A 9,033-nucleotide genomic window follows, 5' to 3' on the forward strand; every position below is an offset into this window, starting at 1 on the left:
TTTAAAAAAAAAAAAAAAGATATAACTACTTCAGGCTGGGTGCACACCTGTAATTCCAACATGAGGATCGCTGTGAGTTCAAGACCAGCCTGGGCTACAAGGTGACCTCAAGGCTAGCCTCATCTACATAGTAAGACCCTGCCTCAAAAGGCGGGGGGAGACTATTTCTCAGAAATTTCTTCTATATAGCTGGATTTTGAGTTTTGTGTTGTTACAAGATCCTAGCTTTTCAATTTACTGGGGATGAGATGTTGCCGCCTATTTGGCCTACCCTCTGGTTCTTTGGCACTGGCCTGTGGTATTTTTTATGACCCTTAGGTAATTTCAGTCTTAGCATACCAGGAACAGCTGATTAGAACATTTATGTCAGCTAGCTAAAGTAGTACAAGCAGCAATAACAATAATATACAATGCAGCCTAGAAAACGACAAATGGGTGACTTGATTTGTCACTTTTAACCATGTGAACTAGATTTGTTTTTGTATAACAAAATCTAAATCCAGAAAATTGTATACAGTATGCCCGCAATATGATGAGTTTACCCTCAAGGGAGGAAATTTTAAAGGGTTTGGGAGGAATTAGAGAAACAGAAGAAGAGGCAGAGATTAGAAGCAAGGCTGGAGGGCAAGGGAAGATTACACAAGCTTTGGAAAGCTGGTAAAAATGAGAGGGAGAGAAGAAATAAATAAAAATGAGATCAGAAAAAAAAAAGCTAGAAACAGTGTTTATACTCCTTTACAAACAAGAACGAACAATCACGGAAAAAAAAAAAGGGAAAAAAATAAGAAAATGAATGCCCACATGAAGCCATGTCTCTGCTGTCCCTTGTAGATAAAGTGGGCAGACAGAGCCCCTATCCTTGTTAATTAATTCCAGCAAGCCAGCTATAGATTAATTGTGGGATAGAGTATAATTCCAGCAAGCCCACACGTTTAGTTCCACTGAAGTTCAGGCGGGTTTCTGGCTGTAAGGCTGCAACCCCGTTTGTTAAGCCTGCAACGCTCTTTGTGCCATCTGCCAGCTTTAATTGAGCTCCTCGACCTCAGACTAACTTGAACTCATTTCCACCGCTCCTTGACCCTGAGAGCAGCTAGATGGAGCCAGCACCCAGCTGCTCCTTTGGCCCCTCTCCAAGATAACTATTGACCAATCACCCTCTCTTGGGTGGGTTGACTGAAGGCAGATAGCACCAACTACTGCAGTCTGCTGCATCCTCTGCTCTGTTCCACTGATGTGTTTCTCTTTGGAGGCCTCTGGTGTCACCAGTAGTCACTGTGCATCTACACTCTACAGGTTTGAGCTGCCCTTCCCACTCAGTGGGTCTCGGGTCTCTCTCTCTCTCTCTCTCTCTCTCTCTCTCTCTCTTTCTCTCTCTCTTCCCTCCTTCTCTTCCTCCATTGATATATTCCAGCTCTAGCATCTGGACACCAAATTTCACAAAAATTTTTTCTCTGCTGTCCATCACTTCTTAAAAATCTGTTTTGTTATTGTTTCTTGTTTGTTTGTTTGTTTTGGTCTTTTTGAGACAGGGTTTTCACTATGCAATTCAGGATGACCTTTGAACTCACTTTGTAGCCTAGGCTTGCCTCCCCCTGTCTCAGCCTTCTGAGGACTGGGATTACAACTATATGCCATCATAGTGGTTTGTTATTTTATGATTTTTGAACTATTTCTCTTTCTCGTTTGTTTGTTTGTTTGTTATTTTGGGATACTCTGGATTGGATCCAGGGCTTTCCCACTCAGTTGTATCCCCAGCCCTTTAAAAAAAAAAAAAAAAAAAAAAAAAAAAAAAAAAGATGTATTTATTTATTTGGTACAGCTCATTATGTAGCTTGGACTCATAGTGATCCTCCTGTCTCAGCCTCCCCAGCACTGGAATTATAGGCAAGTGCCACCACCCCCTGTTTCAGTGGCTGGCATGGCATGTAGCTTGCACTTGCCAGGCAGGTGCTTAGACTGCCAAGCTATCTCCCCAACCCAGCCCCCCCTTTTTTTTGACAAGGTGTCACTAGATCACTTAGTTCCTCAGGTTAGGCTCAAACTTTTCATCTTCCTACCTTGGCCTCCCAGAGTACTAGGATTATAAGTGTGTACCACCATGCCCAGATAGATAGATAGATAGATAGATAGATAGATAGATAGATAGATAGATAGATAGATAGACAGACAGATATCAAAAATTGAACTCAGGGCCTTGAGCTGGCAAGGCATGCACTGTGCCTCTGAAATACATCCTTGGCCCTCTTGTTATATTTTCAAAGGATTTCCTCCACCAAATGGTATATGCCTGTAATCCCAGCACTTGGGAAACTGAGACAGGAAGATGGCTACAAGTTTGAGGCCAGCCTGGGCTACATAATGAGAACCTGTCTCAAACCAGCAAAAAAAGAAGATGAAGAAGAAAAGCAGCAGTTACAGCTGGTGTGCAGCAGCACCCTTGCAGCTTGCTAAATTAGAGCCCTATGTTTGCCAGAGCCTGTTTTCTCCCCATAGAGACTCTTCTGTCAGGTGGTATCTTCATACAACACAGAGGCCTTGTGCCCCTCCACACCCCATGGTTATGGCCATGAAGAATTGTGGCCCAGGGGCAGCAGAGCAGCTACCTGAGAGGGCCACTGCCACGTACAGACAAGTGTAACGCTGATAGGATTTAGGGAGATAGAGCATGACCCGACCTGGCTTGTCTCAGAGCCCCCTTCTTGTTAACTTTCATCACCAACACCCAGTGGGTTTATAAAGCCATCAGAGCTGGATTCTCAGATACAGGCAGCTTATATGATTGTTTTGTGGAAGCATTGTTGAAGCTAGCAAAAAAAGAAAAAACCTAAATGCCTCACAATCTAAGATTGGTTAAATATATTTTTGTATATTTCCATGATAAAATTACTTGGTGGCCATAAGAAATCATATTTTCAAGAGTATTTTGGTAGTCCAAGTGGAGCAAGCAAGCTGAGCAGTTGTGTGTTTGTGTCCCAGAAACCAGCAGCACTTGCAGCATAGCTGACAGCTGGGTAAAAAGCAGATTGCAGAAGTCAAAGAGGCTTACTCACTAATTGAGGAGGATGCCAGGTATCATGGCACACACCTATGATCCCAGCATTCAGGAGGCTGAGGCAGGAGGATCATTGTGAGCTCAAGGCCAGCCTGAGCTACATAGTGAAACCCTGTCTCAAAAAGAAGAAAAACCAAATCAGTAAGGATGAAGGCAGAACTATAACAACAAAGGAACTGGGAGCTATAATGGGCCTCTTGGGCAGAATCCCACAGCAGCAGAGATATAGGACATGATTTATGAAGTTGATGCCTATGGCAATTGTACAATGGTAGTGGTACTTTCTTCGGCAGCACATATACTAACTAAAATTGGAATGATACAGAGAAGATTAGCATGGGCCCTGCGCAAGGATGACATGCAAATCCGTGAAGAATTCCATATTTTTTCGCTGCTCAATAAAAAAGCCTTTTTTTCCAAAAAAAAATTTCAGGTATAATGATGAGGTCTTCATTCCACTGTTTTCTTCCTTTATCTTACAGTTATTGTCCAGGAAGCTTACTTTAGAAAGTTGATCAAGAAACATGTTGCATGTGGCTTAGTCTGGATATTTCTAAACCCCTCTGCACATCTCAGTTTAGATGGAATTGGTCAAAGGGGAGAACATGTGGGTTATGCATTTTTTAAAAGTAATTTGCTTTAAGAATTGTTAGCATGTTGTTGTTGAAGAGTTGATTTGTCACTCTGTGTGAACTCTAGACAGTCAACAGTATGTACCTACAAGTTGCAAGTATGAAGAGGTGTATTTTCAGGTACTCATACACTATTTTTGTTCTGCTGGCTTTATACAGAAAGTTTCTTTTGTTTTGTTTCTTGCTTTTTAAACTATGTTTAACTACTTAAAGAAAATCTGCTTGTGGCACAATTTGCCTCAAATCCATTCCAAGTTATATATTTATTTTATTTTCCAATAAAAAAAGTAATTAAAAAGATATTTGATGACACAGGAGAATGCTCAGTATATAATCTTGGGTGGAAAGTAGGGCACAGACTGTGATTAAGCTCCACACTATAGGTTCTTTGGGAATTTAGGGGGTTTAGGGGGTGGGAGGTGCTAGGGATCCGTCAGGGCCTCACATAAGCTAAACTTGTACTTTACCACCGAGCTACAGCTGGAGCCCTGTGTGCTGGGGCATTTTTTCTATTGCACTCAGGAGCCATTTAATACTGCTCTATATCTCCAACCTTTTGTTGTTGTTGTTATGTTTTGTTTTGTTTTTTTCCATTTAGGTATTTGGTACAGGGTCTTACTATGCGGCTTAGACTCGTAAGGATCCTGTTTTCAGCCTCCCTAGCACTGGAATCACAGACATGCACAACCACGCCTGGACTCGGACTCAGTCGCAGGCTCAGTGCACCCCGGGGGGCAGGGCTGGTGAGGCCTGTAGGACCGGGGGTCAAACCCTGGTCCCTGCACTTGCCAAAGCGCCACTTACTACGCTGAGGCTGAGCTATCCCACCAGCCCTTTTGTTATGTTTTGAGGCAAAAATCTCAGTAAATTACCTAGACTGGCCTCAGGCTTGCAGTCATTGTGCCTCAGTTTCCTAAGTAGCTGTGCCTAGTTGTCTGTAGGTTTTTAATGTGAAATGAAAGGGAAGGGTAAAAGGAAGTAGACTCCTGGATGGTGAGATTGTGAATTAATTCTTATTTTTTTTAAGGGGCTTTGTACATGCTAATTCCATTCTGTATTTTCCAAATTTGCTATTATGGCAAATTGTTCCACTACCAACATGGGTGCACATATATCGTTGTGGTATGATGTTTTTAGTTCTTATGGGAAAATACCAGAAGGCGAATAGCTGGGTTGGATGGGACCTCTAATCCTAGTTTTTTTAGAAATTTCCACAGATTTCCACAGTGGTTGCACCAGTTTACAGTCCCCTCAGCAGTGAAAAAGGATTCCTCTTTTCCCATAGCCCCTTCAAATATTTGTTATTGGTTAATTTCTTGATGATAGCCATTCTTTCTAGGGTGAGATGGAATCTCAGTATTGTTTTAATTTGCATCTCTCCAGTGACCAATGATGTTAAACATTTTTTCATATATTTATTTTCTATTTGTATTTCTTTATCTAAGAAGTGTGTATTAATTTCAGATGCCCCTTTTGGATTGGGTATTTGAATTTTGGGGGGCTCTGATTTTTTTTCAATTCTTTATATGTTATAATGCCAGGTGTGATGGTGCATGCCTATAATCCCAGCACTCAGAAGGCTGAGGCAGGAGGATTGTTGAGAGTTTGAGACCATCCTGGGCTGCAAAGTGAGTTCAAGATCAACCTGATGGGAGCTGGGGAGATAGCTCAGTAGAATAAGCATTTGCCTGGCAAGTGCAGGGTCCTGAGTTTGATCCCCAGTACTAGAGGAGAAAAAAAAAAAAAAAAAAAAAAAAAATCAGCCTGAACTGTAGAGAGAGACCCTGTCTCAAAAAGAAAAGACCGCCAAAAAAAAAAAAAAAAGACCTTTTTTTTTTTGGTGGAACCAGGGATTGAACTCAGATCCTTCCATTTCCCAGAGAAGCACTTTTTCCACTGAACCAGCTTCCTGGCTCTTAAAAAGAAAAGGAAGAAGAAGAAGGAGAAGAAGAAGACTGAAGAAAAATTGGCTAAAATTTTTTCCCACAATTTCCCGCCCCCCACCCCCCCCAGGACCCAGGATTGAACTCAGGATCCTGCGTTAGCCAGGCAAGCGCTCATTCTACTGAGCTATCTCCCCAGCCCCACAATTTGTAATAGCTAGATCTTGGAAACAATCCAAACGCCCATCAACTGAGGAATGGATAAAAAGATATGATATTATTATACAATGGAGTACTGTTCATTATAAAGCAAGGAAAACCAAGACTTGTTTTAAGTAAATGTATGCAATTTGAGGCTATACTCTTAAATGAAATCAGATTTGCATTTATAAACATTGTCTCTCTAGCATAAGAAGCTGAAAGAGTAAATAAGATCCAAAATGTACAATAGATACTATGAAATAGGAAAAAACTGTTCAAAAGGAAAAAGAAACTTGGATGGGGGAAAAGGACAAAAGGAAGGGAAAATAAATTATACGTGTGTGTGTGTGTGTGTGTGTGTGTGTGTATTAAGATTATCTGCTAATTTCTATTCTACTAATTTCCTTTTAGAAAAGAAAGGTTTATGCTTATATCATTTTGTCAATTTTTCATGCCTATATCTTGTAATCTGAGCACCTACTTTGAAGTTAACAATATGCAATGTACTAGCCATTATTATGCTCCTACAATCTTTTTTTTTTTTTTTTTTTTTTTTGTGGCGGAACTGGGGATTGAACTCAGACCCTTGCGCTTGCCAGGGAAGCGCTTATTCCACTGAGCAATCTCCCCAGCCCCCTGCTCCTACAATCTTACTCTGAAGTTTTGTATCATTTTAATTGTTTTTTACTCTTAAAAAAAAAAAAAATTGTGGGCTGGTGAGATAGCTCAGCGGACTGAAGGGCCTGCTTAGGCGAGGGAGCATAGTTCAATTCCCTGACACCACATGTGGTGCCAGCCCTCCCCCTAGGGCAGGCTGAGCCAGCCAGAGTCTGGGCTAGTGGCACATGCATTGTAATTCCAGTGCTCAGGAGACTGAAAGCAGGAGTATCACTACAAGTCCAAGCTGCATAGTGAGACCCTGCAGCAGCCAAATGCACTTAAAAAAATAATAAAAAATAAAAAAAACAGGGCCGGCCAAATAGCTCAGCAGATTAAAGCACCTGCAAGCAGGTGCAGGGGCCCAGGGTTCAATCTCTGGGCCTGCCGTGCCAGCCCTGCCCCCAGGGCACACTGAGAAGGCAACTGAAACTGGGCGTGGCAGCATGCGCCTGTAATCCCAGCTCTTGGGAGGCAGTAAACAGGCATATCACTACAAGTCCGATGTAGTAATGAGACACTGAACACCCTTAGACCCTTCCCTAAAATTAAAAAAAAATAATAAAATTTTTTTAAATGCTACTATGATCCTGTCCTGTGCTATTAGTAAAAAAAAGTTTATGAGGTTTGGCGGGGGAAGTTGGAATTTGTTTTGCTTTGTTTTGTTGAGACAGGGTCTTACTCTATAATCTAAACCTCCCTTGAATTTACTATGTAGCCCAGCCTCACCTTGAACACATGATCCTCTTGTCTCAGACTGTCAAACACTGGGATTATTGGTATGTGCCACTTCCATCACTCAGCCTCTGAAGAGCTAGGATTCCAAGAGTGCAACTGAAGTTCATGTTTCTAAGAGAAATTGGGAATAAACTCCAGAGCAAGAATAAATACCGGGGCTGGTGAGATGGCTCAGTGGTCTAAAGCACCTACTTAGAACAAGCTCAGCAAAGCACAGGGACCACGGTTCAATCCCCCAGCACCACATGCCAGCCAGCCCCGCCCCCTGGTGGGCTGAGCTGGCCACACACACACACACACACACACACACACACACACACATATATAAATAAATAAAAAAGAATAAATACCAATCGAAATTCTTTTGCTAAATCTCCCTACTTCATACTGGTTCTAGTGATAAAGTTGTAACACAGAAACATCCCCTGTCTCTACAAGTTTTCAAGAGAAGTTGAAAGAGACTATACAATGCCAGGCATGGAGGCACACACTTGTAATCCCAGCACTACAGGAGGCTGTGGCAGGACAAGCACCTGAGTTCAAGGCCAACCTGGGATGCATAGTGTGTTGAAAGCCAGACTGAAGTACAGAAGGAGGCCCTGTTGAGAGGGACAGGGACAGGGACAGGGACAGGGAGTGAGAGTGAGAGTACATTCTGCACTGCACGCCCAGAGATGACTCCAGTGCCAGCAGCGTCAGACCATAGGATTTATTTCAAGGCAGGTGTGTTTGCGATGCCTCATTTAATGCCAAGCACCCGGTCATGTGCCAGGCTGATGTTTGCATTTCCCTGCTTGTGCTCTAAATGTGAAAGGGCACACCCTGCACAGCCCGCCCCCAGGGAGTGGGGCTCCCAGAACTGCGTGTTTTCTTTTTCAGCTCTGGATTGTGTTATACTTTTTGTTCACTGACTTACGAACAAGTAATATACTTGCAGAGTGCAAAATTACAAACCTACAAGAGAACATGAGAAGAACAAGACTCTCCCATCCCATCCTTTGGTCCCCAGTTCCCCTCTCTGGGAGACAAACTGTGTCAACGGCTTCTTGGGATTTCTTCCAGACATGTTTATGTGGGTTTTTTCCTCGATACTAAGGATTAGATCCAGTTACACTAACACTTTATCTGACTTGGTATCCTTTCTCCCACTTGACACTGTACAGTAATGACATTGAGGGGAATGTAAAGCATTTAACATGGATAAATGCTCTTCATAAAACACTCAGAATGCCTGCAGATGTGTCGGGAAATGATCCAGTCTGCTGTCCTACAGCTGGACACTTAGGCTTTCCACCCTGAAATGCTCTGATTCTGTCCAAAGTGAAAATGGCCATATGGATGCAGCCAGCAATTGCAGTTTAGACCTTCACTCGCCATTTGTTCCCTGGAGACACAGGAGTCTAGGGTCAGGCAAGGCCCAAGTCCTAGCTCAGAGGGTGGTCCCTATCCATGTGGCCTTTAGGGACTGGCTGTGTGGTCCAAGCCAGCAGAGGAGGTATAATTAGCTGGATCACATAATGCTGGCTCTGTCATGCCCCAGGACTGTGCAGTTGGTAAACACACCACACAGGAGCAAAGCTAAGCTGGAGAGGGGACAAGGAGGGGAGGGGTGAGAGCAGGGAGAGGCTTGCAGAGGGGCTCCCTGCAAGTCTGAGCAGAGTTGGAAAGCCAGCCTTGTTCCCTGCCTGTTTGCTGGTTCTGTCTCCCAGGCAGCCCAGGAAGCACTGTCATCCTGTTCTGTGCTGCCTCCCACTCTCCACTTAACCCTTTGCCCAGTCAACCCTATTTTCCCTGATAATTGAGTGTGTTTGTTCATTTATATATTCATTCATTCTTTTCAACTCTTTTTTTTTTTTTTTTTTTTTTTTTT

General features: G+C 42.9%; 1 non-coding gene across 1 annotated transcript; it reads left to right on the forward strand.

Moving 5' to 3' along the window:
* The first annotated feature begins 3,329 nt into the window (after positions 1 to 3,329).
* LOC111816272 lies at positions 3,330 to 3,440 on the forward strand. Its single transcript, XR_002820705.1, has one exon. It is a non-coding gene; the product is annotated as a U6 spliceosomal RNA (small nuclear RNA).
* The last annotated feature ends 5,593 nt before the right edge of the window (positions 3,441 to 9,033 follow it).

The sequence above is a fragment of the Octodon degus genome, unplaced genomic scaffold, assembly GCF_000260255.1.
Source record: "Octodon degus isolate 3935 unplaced genomic scaffold, OctDeg1.0 scaffold00002, whole genome shotgun sequence".
NCBI classification, from domain to species: Eukaryota; Metazoa; Chordata; class Mammalia; order Rodentia; family Octodontidae; genus Octodon; species Octodon degus.